General features: G+C 47.1%; 1 protein-coding gene across 1 annotated transcript in view; it reads left to right on the top strand.

Moving 5' to 3' along the window:
- LOC143214802 (uncharacterized) overlaps nt 1-7,530 on the top strand; it is a 36,831-nt gene extending 29,301 nt beyond the window's left edge. Inside the window, exon 4 of the mRNA XM_076436204.1 lies at nt 1-7,530. This exon is cut by the window's left edge and continues 25,208 nt beyond it. The gene's annotated coding sequence lies outside the window, so the exon portion shown is untranslated.
- The last annotated feature ends 5,055 nt before the right edge of the window (nt 7,531-12,585 follow it).

A 12,585-nucleotide genomic window follows, 5' to 3' on the forward strand; every position in this document is an offset into this window, starting at 1 on the left:
TGAACGCATCGAATCGCAATTTTCACCAATTTAAGCCTCGAATATTAATCTTTTAGTTTACTGTGCTTGTTTTATTCTCAATTCTCGTGACTCAAAAATACAATTTTGTGGTACTAAGTTCTAAATAGTCTCGAAATTCCAAACAATTCCTAATTCTAGACACTCTAATTCCAAAAAGAACACAAATTCTGGGGTTCTACAATTTATCTTTCCACAGTTCCCTGAGTTTTCCACTACTACGAAATTCCAAATCCCCTTCCGACAAATTCAAATTCAAAACAATTCCTAATTCTAGACACTCTAATTCCAAAAAAGAACACAAATTCTGGGGTTCTACAATTTATCTTTTCACAGTTCCCTGAGTTTTCCACTACTACGAAATTCCAAATCCCATTCCGACAAATTCAAATTCTAAAAATCTCCTTCGATTCCCAAACACAAGACTCCGAAAAAACAACAGAAATTCTGGGATCCTACAATTTCTCTTTCCACAGTTCCCCGAGTTTTCCACTGCTACAAAATTCCAAATCCCCTTCCGACAAATTCAAATTCTAAAACTCTCCTTCGATTCCCAAAACAGAAGACTCCGGGAACAAATCAAGCAAACCGGGAGCGCAGTCTCTCGATAAAACCTTCGCTGCAGACGGCTACAATTATCAAATTCCTCTAATCCAATTTTCAATTACTTCCGCCAGTGGTCTCAGATTCCCTGGACCGATACTTGTGAAACTCGGTACATGCGAACACGTCCAAGACTCGGTAACCGAAGATCCTCGGCTACCGAATCTCCTCTGCGGGGAGGGACTCGTTTGGAAGTTGAAAGAGCCAGAGAGAGAGAGAGAGAGAGAGAGAGAGAGAGAGAGAGAGAGAGAAGGAGTGAGAGCACGTTATAGAGACCAAGAGCAGGAGATAGAGAAGGAAAATCGCCGCAGGCTCGACAGCAGGAAGGATTCCCGTGTGTCGGAAGCTGTGTCCGGTCCGAAACCTCAAAGTCTGCGCGAGGAAACCTCGTGCTTGCCAAACGGTGGGTCGACACTTAAAAATACAAATTCGACGAACAAAAGGGGAAGCGTTATCGTTCGCTGTGGGGTATCGGGTCCTGGCAGAGCCCGACATCTCCGAAACACGAAGATCGAACGAGAAACTGAGAAGAAAGAAGAAGAGCAGAGAGAAGAGGCAGTCTCGGAGCCGAAGACGAGACGCTTTCGAGAAGCGTCGGGCTCATTATGGGTGCCAACCCCCCGCAGCTCGACCTCGAAACTCGCGGGGGGTCGTTCTGGAATTTGTCTCCTCGGATAGCCCCGGGGGGAAAAAAATTACGGCAACCCTGAGGACGACTTTTAACTGATCGTCACGAGACCCGGGGGCGGTTCGTCACGTTATTGACGAATTACCCTTATTGGCTCGCTTCGAGCTAAACGATGCAGCCCTGCGGGTAATGAACCGTGATTTACTGTGTTCTGATTTTTTTTTGGGAACAGATAATGGCTAGTTATGGGCCGGAAAAAAATTGAGGCTGGAATGAAATGTTGTTGGTAGACTGCGAATCATCGCGATTGATTCGGTGATCTAAAAATTCATTTTTATTCGGTACAAGTGTATTCGCTCGTCGTTAAAAATGAAACGACGAAATTAACATCGCAGTGCGACTTTTCTAAGTAACATCTAACGAACGTATGTGAATAATTTTGATAATTGTGAATTGCCGATGGAGTTTCGAAATCTCGAGGCACTTGGAGAAAAAGAGAGTGGAGGACGATGATCGAGGGAACGTGGACGCACGGTCACGGGAACCGGAGCTGTCCTTACTGCGGGGGTCCAATCGCACAAAACAGAGTCTTTAGGTCTCCTTAGCACGTCCAGCGGGTCCTGTAACGCGGAAAGGAAGCGTGACGGACGCGGGACTGCCGGACGCGCTGCCATAAACGCATTACAGCCGGAACGAATCGGCTCTGTTAGCCTCGAACATTTTGGGGAAACTCTCTCTTCCCCGTGCACGGGTCGCGCGACTTCTGCCCGACCCGGCTCGGCGTCCTCCCTTTTTCGTCATTGTCGGGGAACTGCCGGATAAATGGTTGAAATTTTCGACGATGACCGTGGCGGAACGTAGAACGAGATAAAAGAGGGCGCACGCGCGGTCTGAACGAGTAAATATATGGACGGGGCCCGTGATGGGGTCCTATTGCATCCTGCTGGGCCACTATCCCCTCCACCTCTTCTGTTTTCACCGGTGACAGGTGATCTTTGCTACAGACATTAACAGACTCGGCTTTACAGATTTTGCAGTTCAAATTAACCCTTACAAAAAAGCAAATTCATCTTTTTCCAAACTAAATTCGTCCTTTTGCAAATCGAATGAACCTTGCGGGTGACTGAGGCGCCAGTAAAAATTGCCATACCATTATTCGGAACAGTTTTAAAATTATTAAATTCGTCTGTATTCTATGAATTGTAAACAGCCCAACTGTTGTATGAGAAAACAGGTTCAATTCGATGTACGCAATGTGAAAAAGATTACATGAAATAAAAAAAAATTAAACCGACTTCGAAAAAACGCACTAAAAAAACGCACTAAGAAGTATGAAATAATTCCCATTTAATTTATGTGAACACAGACGAACTTAAATACAATACGATCTTTTCGGTGGCGGCGCAAAAACTAAAAATTTTTCAAATAACAGATGTTGCTGATTATGATTTCATTGGAATATGATGGACTTGGAAATCAGTAGGTGGGAAGAGAAGATACATTAATATGTGAAAGCATATGTAGAAGAATTTAAGGATTTTCGTAATTTCCAGTGTCGAAAATTTTCAATTTTGCACCGCCTGCGAAAAGATTGTATTGTATTTCAGTTCGCGTGTATTCACATAAATTAAATGGAAATTATTTCATACTTTTTAGTGCGTTTTTTCGAAGTCGGTTTAATTTATAACATTTTTTTTATGTCACACTTTTTGGTGGATCGAGCAGGAATTGTGGAACACTGTAGGATGATTTTTCGGTGTTATTAGTTATTTGCAATAAAAACCGCAAAGAATAAAACAATGCAAAATTTGTTTTCTAGGGACCAATCGGGAGACATACTCTACAAGATGCAAAAGATTTCGTTCCGATTGGTCCATCCATCTCGGCGTAATCGGTGAACATACATAGAAAAAAAACGAAAAAGGCACATACAGATCGAATTAAGTAACCTCCTCCTTTTTCGAAGTCGGTTAAAAACGATCTGGGTTGAGAAAGAAATGTCTTGATTTTGGAATTAAAATTGCGTCGAGTCCAAAGGGTTGATAGACGCAATACCATTTTGTTCTGATTTTATTGGTAGTCCTGCGGAACCTGCTTCAAGTGTTTTTGCGAATTCCTCTAGGAGACAAAAATTGAATGAACGTATTTTGAGCCCACAATCTACCAATTATCCAGTAACAAGATTTAATTCCCGTCTGCCGTATGATCGTGGAAGATTTTCAAGAAAATAAAGATAGCATCTGTCGAAGCACGACAGCCAGTCCCCTAATTGCGACTTCCCCAACAGTTACGGACTGTGAAAAATCGTCATTACCTCGAGAAATGTTTTCGAAAGTGGTACCATCTGCCACGGCGGCATGAAAGGCGCACGGTCAGCGAGGTGCAGAGGATCCTAAGAGAATACAATTGAGGTTTCCGAGGATGGGTGAAGAAGAGAGACGGAATAGAAGGGGCGTAGTGTTGGCTCCATAAACACCCGCAAAGCCCAACCTCCGAGCCGCCGCCGCCGCCGCCGCCGCGCCGCCTCGAGGAAACGTCTCTATTGCGGATGACTGATGGCTCAGAATTTCGTAAAAATTTGTTTCGACCTTTCCAGCCGACACAGAGATCCTGTTCCACCGACAGCCTTCGAAAACTGTCGATTTCTATTCCATGGTAATTTTTAATCCTGCCCTGCTTCCGGGCGAATTTCAAATTCTGCCGGAAATAAAAAGGGTGCCGGCTCCATTTACTTTCCCGTACCTGCGCAACGTGGAAAAACGGACAACTATGCCTAATGACGTCTCTCTGACAAATGGAAAATTGGCTCGTAACGGTCCATATAATCCGATTTCAGAGAATGATCATCCCGTCGCCGAAAGCAGAACTCTTTGTAGAAAATTGTATAGCGTGAGCCGAGTAGCTACATTGACGTAAATATTTTTCTTGTAAATACCTATAGAAACCAGCGAGAGAGATTAATAGATCGCAACAAAAATTGAATTTCGAGTTTAATAAAAAATATATGACCGCGATAGTAATGAAAGCGTCAATCACCCCTGATGGAATATCGCGAAGAGACGTTGAAAAATTCAATGAAAAAATAATCGCTGATTCAGAGGAAGATGATCCGGCGGGAACGGCAATGACGCAAAGCAGAGAAGTCAATGGACCAACAGAATGATCGGCGGAGGTCGATACAAGGGAAAGGGGAGAGTTCGGCGAGGGAAGTTTCGATCGGAGGATCGAAAGGCGGATAAAGTCTTCCTTCACCCTCCCCCGCGTATAACCACGGATTGCTGGGGTTCTTTATGGGCAATCTATGGTGATGGAGATGATAGGCAAGCAGATATACGTAAACCTGATTCTGGAGGATCTTCCGCGACCCTACTGGAAGCGAGTACGCGGCTGGAAGCGGCGGGAGAACCGCCTCGATTCCCCAATAGTTTAACTTACGGCCGGATTTACTGGCGGAGATAGGAGAACCCCCGTGTATTGGCTGATAGACCCGCGACACCTACGCTCCCACGGATCCTCAGCGGTCCTCAAACTTCACCGAAACTTTTTCGGGGGACGGGCAAATTTTTTCACTCCTTTTTTTTTCTCCTTCGTGTTCGTTTACTCGGTTCGCGAAGCTTCGATCTTCCAATGGCGTCGGGGTTCTTGATTGAGCCGTCTAGTGGACTGCAGATCTTCTCGGTTTATGTTTGTTCCCGGGGCGCAGAGGTTTTGAAGTGAATTCCGGCAGCAAACAAAAGATCGCACGGATAACATCATGAAAATTCTCGTTCTTCCTGCAGCTGTTGAACCTCGAGATGAGCGTAACTGCCGAAAAGTGGCCGCAGATAGAAGTAATCGGGTAAAATCCAGCGGAAAACGTTGGGTTTCGCAGAGAGTCTTGCAGATCGGTTCGATCGACGCCGGTAAATTGCCGGGGACGGTGCGGAAATGCGTCGAGTCCCAAGGAAAAGCAAAAGGAAAATGAAAAGGAACAGAGGAGAGGCTAGGCCGGTGGCCGGGCGCGGGCGTCGCGTCTCTCCAGGCATCAATTAAATTACAGCCAGCCGCCGGTGTCCAGTGGAAGCGAGCGGATCGGTGGTGTGACTCGTTGCTCTCTGGACACCCCGTCTCCCTCTCTTTTTCTCTCTCTTTCTCTGGACTGGAAACCGTATCTCGAGCGTGTCCAGGATACCGTCGGATGCAGTGTACAGGAAGCACTTGGGTCGCGCAGGAAGCACCCCTGCTTCAGCGACACCGGCGAAAGAGAATAGAGAGTCCAAGGGGTAGGGGTCGCGGGGGTGTGAGGAAGCTGCGAGGAAAGAGGGTGTACGAGAGGGCGGCGGGGCTGGAGGGAGGACGGCTCGTAGCCTGGCAGAGGGTTGTTCGGTGAGGGGGCGGTGAAAAAAGGGAGGAAAGGAGCATCGCGCGGTGCAGAAAGAGGGACGGGGAAAGAGCAAAGAGGGCGAAGGGATGGAGCTTGGTCTCATCTTGCCTCCACAAAGCGGCGCCGCATCAGATAGCATTTGTTTTAAATATATGGATCGAAGGGTGTGGGCGCGCGCGAGAGCCAGAGAGCACCGGGTGGTGGGATGGGGTGGCAGAGGGGAGAGCACGGGGGCTGGAAGGATACAATACCCCATATCCTACGCGAAAAACCGGCCCGCACTTTTATCGCCCCGGCAAGCAGAGCGCCGAACGAGAACAGAGGGACGAGAGAGCGAGACAGAGATACACGTTCAGACGACACACAACTCGTTTCCTCGGTAGTCCACGGTTCCAGGAGCCAATACTCCAACCCCCTTGGATACCAACGAGACTACCCCCGACCCTGCCGCTACCCCCTGCGGCCAGATATCGGCTTGCCAATAAGCTAACCGGCGAGGAGCTGTCGGCTACAACCTGTATCCTTGTCCTGGTTTCCGGGCAGACGGTACTAACTACTCGAGATGTCTTCTGGACTGCGAGATGGACTGCGAGACTCGCAGATGGACTATTTAGCGAAATTCTTTCTGCGTCATTTTCAATCACTTTTCAAGCTTAACGCTGATTTCGTTTTATCTTGCACGCGAGCACCAAGGAAACCTGATAGCCTACCTCGTAAAAGTAGTCGCATCGTAACAGCGCAACCTTAATGGATTTATTAGTGCAACGGGACATAGCGCGGCTATTTGTCAGACATTTTTGTCCGCGAGATGAATATCTCGGTTTCCTCGGAAGCTGTAAAACGTCCCGGGGAGGTCGCAGCTACTTATGGCTGACAATGGGTCCGACAATGGACACGGTTTCACACCGAGAGATCCGGCCACCTCTGTCTCCGGGGGTCTTCCGGCGTGGTACCGCTAAAACGCATCATGAAACGAGGAGACGAGCACAAGGGAAGCCACGTGAATGGTCGTCGCCATCTCGAGTACGCGCGGACTATAATCGGTCGCGACGACACAAATGAAGGATCCTGCCCGCGGGAATCCTTTAAAGTGTCGTCGGGATTCCTTGTCGTTTGACAAATTGCGCGGTGTACGCGCGGCTCTGAACGTTCAAAGAGCGAGGGTGACGGCTCCGGAGGGATGGAATCGTTGCTGAAGACTTAACTTTAAACTGTGCTCGAGGTGTCGCGTTGCTCTCGTAACATTTCCGAGAATTAACTCGGTTGATAGCGACGATCTTCGGGTGGGTATAATTTTTATAGACACGGCATATCTGTTTCACACGATGGACCATTGTGCTAGTATAATTTCAGGCAGCTAATCAGGCTGCTGATTAGGCAATTCATACCAAGATGAGATCGAGAAGGAAGAAAATTCTACCAACGCTGCATACTTTATTAATTTTCTCTATTAACTGATGCAGAGCACCGTAAATTCCCAACTTGCACCGAATCAACCCCCAAGTCGTCGAAGACCGAACAAGATCCGTGCAACCCCATCTCTCCGAGCATCCCAGCGTGCATTTAACACGGTGGACCATCGTTTGCCAGCAAGGTAGACAATTCTGCTCCGATCTTCACTGAGAAGGGCGTAGAACAGCGGGGGTGGCGGCAGTAATGCTTGACCGACGGTTTTATTCGAAGTCAGCTCGAGTTACGAGATCGATGGACGCAGTTACCGGAAGAGGGTTGATGGGAGAACGGTACACAGAGAGAAAGAGAGAGAGCGATAGGGAGATAGGGTGGCGGGGTGTTGGCCGAGCAACTCAGGTCGAAGGAGATTTAATACGATCACCGGCGCGAATATCGCGCCCCTTCATCCCCGTTACAGCGTCCTGGACTTCATCGTCCAGGTGCTCGTTGTCATGCACGCTCGTGTACGGTATCGAGGGGGTGGTTGGGCGCAGGGGGTGGATAGTAGGGTGGCCGGGGGGGGGTTATGTCGCAGGCCGCGCGGACGTTCATTAGCGGCTGCACAGGGTGGATCTCGGAATTCGTGTAGCAAGGCCTCTCGCGCTTGCTGGCCCACCGAGGAACGACGTGGGGGTGGAAACGAGCAAGAAAACGAGAACAAGTTGGACAAGGAGAAGGTATAGTACACTCCACTCGACGGAGAGTTAATCCACGTGTGAAATTCGAGCGACCTCCGACCCCTACAAGTGCCTCTCTTTCTCGTTTTCTCACTTCTCGAACGCGAGAGAGCACGCCCCCCTCCGGCTTCTCCTATCCGCGGACTAAAATCCTCCGACGATCCACCGAACACCCCCTGTACCATCCACCCCCTCTGTGCCGTCCACATCCCCGACTCTCTTTTGTCGCACGGACACCGATCGACGACGAAGGAATGCTCTCACGCGGAAATCGGTGTCCAGGAATTTTTTCGACGACGGCAAATTAACCTGCCGCGCTATCCGCGATACGAAGTTCTTCCTGATGCTCTGTGGATTCGCCATTACGGCTGGTAGGAGATTGGATCGAGCGTGAAGGATGATCGTTGCATTTCGATCCATTTCGACGCATTTCTTTGGGAGAGAACGAAGCGCTTTATTTTAATAATTTGATTTGCTAATGACCAGGATCTTTATGCAAAATAAAAATTTTCGTCCTGGATTACAACAAATCCGAGTGAAATAGAAATTGATTTTCTGTCGGAACACGTTGCACTCGGAGCTATTCTAATTCGAAACCCGAATTTGTCTTCCGGACTGAAATATTTCCATTTTATATGATTCTCTTAATTCTATCGATATAAAACTGATATAAAATACCTCGTACATTACTTCCAGTAGTTTATTAATACAATAACAAGTATTTTTAAATGGCACCGACTCATTTTTGTGATAAATGCATCAAATCCGCTGTCCTATGCGAAAATTGAGAACGTTCTTTTTCGCGAGGGTTGAAACTAGGGCTGTAACTTTTCCGAAGCTTCGAAGACTTCGAAGCTTCGAAGGATTCGAAGGAACGAAGGGAACTTCGAAGTTTCGAAGTTTCGAAGTTTCGAAGTTTCGAAGCTTCGAAGTTTCGAAGTTCCGAAGCTTCGAAGTTCCGAAGCTTCGAAGTCTTCCAAGTGCTCGAAATTTCAAAGTCTTCGAAACGTATGAAGTTGTAACTTATGAGTTCCATACCATGTCACGATTTTTGATAAATAAAAATATTAACTTTCAGTCACCGGTGACTGACACTGAACTTTCCATTTTGATTTTTCGTAATTAAATTAAATTTAAAAGAGTGCATTCTATTAATAAATTTCGGGATCATATCACGAATGTACTTAAAAAATAATACTTTGCAAACAAAATTTTAATGAGTTTTATTAAATTCGGTGAAATCGGATATCGCGGACTAAATGAAAAGAAAGGCAAGACAGGCTTGGCGCTTGACAAAGCTCACGTATTCAGTAGGACTGTAACTTTCCTTCGAAGGTCGAAGATTTCGAAGCTTCGAAGCTTCGAACTTCGAAGCTTCGGAACTACGAAACTTCGAAACTTCGGAACTTCGAAGTTTCTGAAATCGAAGCTTCGAAATTCGAAGCTTCGAAGCTTCGAAATCTTCGACCTTCGAAGGAAAGTTATAGCCCTAGTTGAAACATCGAAAAACAATGGCCGGAACAAAAGCGACGAACAAACTCGTACCGGTTTTAATCAATCAATACGGTTTATTAATTACAGACTGGGTCGAAGTTATTATCTGAGGAGCCTTTGCACCGTGGAACTGTGTCGCCAATTTTCCAATATCGCGTTCGACGTGTACCAGGGGGATGAAAAAGGCACGCGATCTCTGTTGCAGCTGCCGTAACGGGCGCGCGGCGTCGCGCATTCTAAAGCGCGTATTAGAAGAGATTACTCCTTGATTAGCATCACTGTGACCGGCACGTACCCGTCGCCGCCACCCCCCGTCGATCTCCATAGATAAAAGCAATATATCCTGGCGGACGGGACCGCCGGTCGTCCAACCGGGAGACTACTCTCGCCCCCTATTCCGCTGCGATGTCCTATTTCAAAGCGGTAGAAATGATTCCGGTCGACAGTAAATCAAAACCGAAGATTCTCTTTTCGGTTTATTTCTTTACGGTCGGCTTCGCCGGGGAAAAAAATCGTTACAGAGACCGGCTAAAAATGCTCCACTTTCCGGATGAAATTAGTTCAACAATCATCGGATCTGCTTCTCCGTAGAGAACACAGGTGTCCTGGATTTTGCAAGCTTCGTGTACTCTTTTTTCATTTTCCTTTCTTTTCGCTACATATTTTATATTTTACCAAAAATCTTGGTTTGCCCGTTCTCATCCCGAGGAATCATCCCCTATCGAAAGTTTCAAACATTTTACAAAAGATTCTATTATCCACCATATATCAATCCGCGTCGATACTTCTCTACCTCCCATCTGTGAATTTCTTCAAATTAACAGCGGTCCCGTCGTTAAAACCCATGCCCGCCCCTGGCATTACCATAAACATTTTAATAATCACGTTACGGGAAACGGGAACGAGAACACGCTGACAAAAGAATCCTCGAGGTCCAGGGTACGTAACGGAAAAGATTTCTTTAAGGAGAGCTCCGTTTTTCCAGGTACGGAACGACAAAAAGGTCGTCGAGTCCGTTGGTGTTTTCTGGGTCGTCAATGACCCAGTTCTTGGTTAACAGTGCCCAACCATTATGGCTGATTTTTATGCTTTTACAGGACTGCCAGTGTGCAACAGACGATCGGTGAATGGCACACTGGAAACGGGATCCCAAAAAGTGGGATCCCGTTTCGTGTATTTCTGGAGCAGGCTATGGGGCCTAACGGTGGTTTGTTTTTAATAACAGTGTCGTATATTTTAATAGGCGAGGCCACCATTTTTACACAGTCTCTCTGCCGTCTTCGTCCGGGATACACTGGCGAACCGTGTTTTACGTTTTTATGCCGGTCGAGGAGACCCTGAACCTCGAACTAATTTCAAACCAAAACAGGGCAGTTTTTTGGCCGAGGCAACCTCGAATCTGGAACGATTTTTTCACGACCGTGCCGTAAAGAAATAAACCCAAAAAGTTACTCGTCTTGATTTACAGTCTCGTTTTTCGAGACGTTTTTGTTCCGTTTGGGAACGAGATGACGTGAAAAATGTAAAACGCGCTCTGTGTCCTCCATTTTGAGAGCGGTTGTATACCGTCCCTTCACAGGTTTCCAGGAAGATGTAAAATCAGCTAGTCGGTAAAAATGTACTTTTCGACCCCCGACAGGAGATAAATAATGAGAAGAACCATCTGATGTACTTTCCGAAAACTTTCTCCTCCATCAAACCCGTCGAACAACAAAATAATTACAGTCCCCTAGAAGAGTCAATCTGTCCCATATAGGGGTAGAAAAATCGCCATTCACACGAGAAAATGATTTACAACGCAGCAATAATGTAATTCCGGCCGAAGTCGACGAAGCCCGGAGTTTTTCCAGATTTTCGTGGAGCAGGGTTTGAAAAGGGGTTACGGTTGGAACAGCTCGCGTCGAAACGTTGTCCCGGTAGTCCCGAGTGATTTGCAAGGGGTAGATCGATCGTCCATAACCCTAAAACGATAGGGTAAAACAGCCGGTACCTGGAAGTCCGGTACCGGGAGTGAAAAAGAAGGGGTGGCTAAAAAACGGTAAAAATCTTGGGAGTCGGTATAACGGGCCGCGCGTAGTGACCCACATGCGGCACTATAGTTACGGGGGTGAGAAAAAACGGTACCGGGCACCTCGACCCTTTCGCCTCGGGCGGGAAGTAAAATCATAAAACATCGGTGTGCCGATCGAGGGATAAACGAGGGACGTAGAAAAGAGTTTAGCCCATAGAAAAATCTTTCGGCCGGGACGAGTTGACTTTTCTACCGCTAAGCCTTTCGTCGCAGTAAAGTTAATCTGGCCTCGGAGAAACTGCGCCCGGAGGCAGTAAAAACGACGCGCGGGAATGCCTGGCCGCCGATAACTCCGCAAAAGCAATATAACCCTTAAAAGTCAAGAGTCCGTCGCGGAAAGGGATGTTTTTCCTCGGCAGGGAAAGGATCGCATAAATTCATAAAGCACCGCTACGTTACCCTAAAAATACACGGACCACCCCTTTTTTCCCTCGTCTTCGACAAAAAGGAAACGGTAAAAATAGTCGGGGAGGAAAAAGACTAGCTGGAAAAATTCGTGGACCGTGCAACGGTACGACGACGTCCGGTTACGTAGAAAAACCGTTGTTTTTTACCCCGTTCGAAAACATTCTCCGGCCCCGCCCGGGGACCGTAAATCTCCAAACCCGAAATTTTTGACGAACCTCGCGAAGGTGCATTTTTTCCCATCCGTAGAGTAAGACGAAAAACAGATTTTTTTCGTTTACAACGGTGGGGTTGTTTTGCAGCTACCGGGAAATATTTGTTACGCGGAAAAAACAGTTCGGTTTCGAGACAGCCAGCGGTTTTTCGCGTTTCCAGCTGGACCTCTCCGGAACGGTTCCGTGGGCAGAGCGATCAGGGATGGAGAGAAGAGGGGCACGCAAACCTGAACGAGTTGCACGCCGCAGGTTCCCAAAGAGTCAACGGAATCGTAAATTTTCGTCGACCCGTTATGCTCGCTTCTTTTGCAAGACGAGACCCCCACGAGCGAGTCTAACTGGTTCAGAGCGCGAAATCTGGATAATTTACGGGGAGCATTGACTGCTCCGGGTTCGTGTACCGTTTTCGCTGAGAGTAGGCAAGAGTTGTTACAGCAGCAGCGTCCTCCAATTAACGAAACAACTCTTTATTGGTCTATTATTAACTCCTCTGGCATGCCTTCACGAATTCTGGAAACCCTCGGTCCTGATTCGCTCGGCCTTCTGACCTGCAGGTATCCTCGAACGAACCCTTGCCACTCGCCCCTGTATTCTTGCTTGTTTGTACAGTTTTCTGGGAAATTAGCACATTTTTAACTGTTTTTCCTGAAAATACAAGA

This window comes from Lasioglossum baleicum, chromosome 13, assembly GCF_051020765.1.
Source record: "Lasioglossum baleicum chromosome 13, iyLasBale1, whole genome shotgun sequence".
Taxonomy (NCBI): domain Eukaryota; kingdom Metazoa; phylum Arthropoda; class Insecta; order Hymenoptera; family Halictidae; genus Lasioglossum; species Lasioglossum baleicum.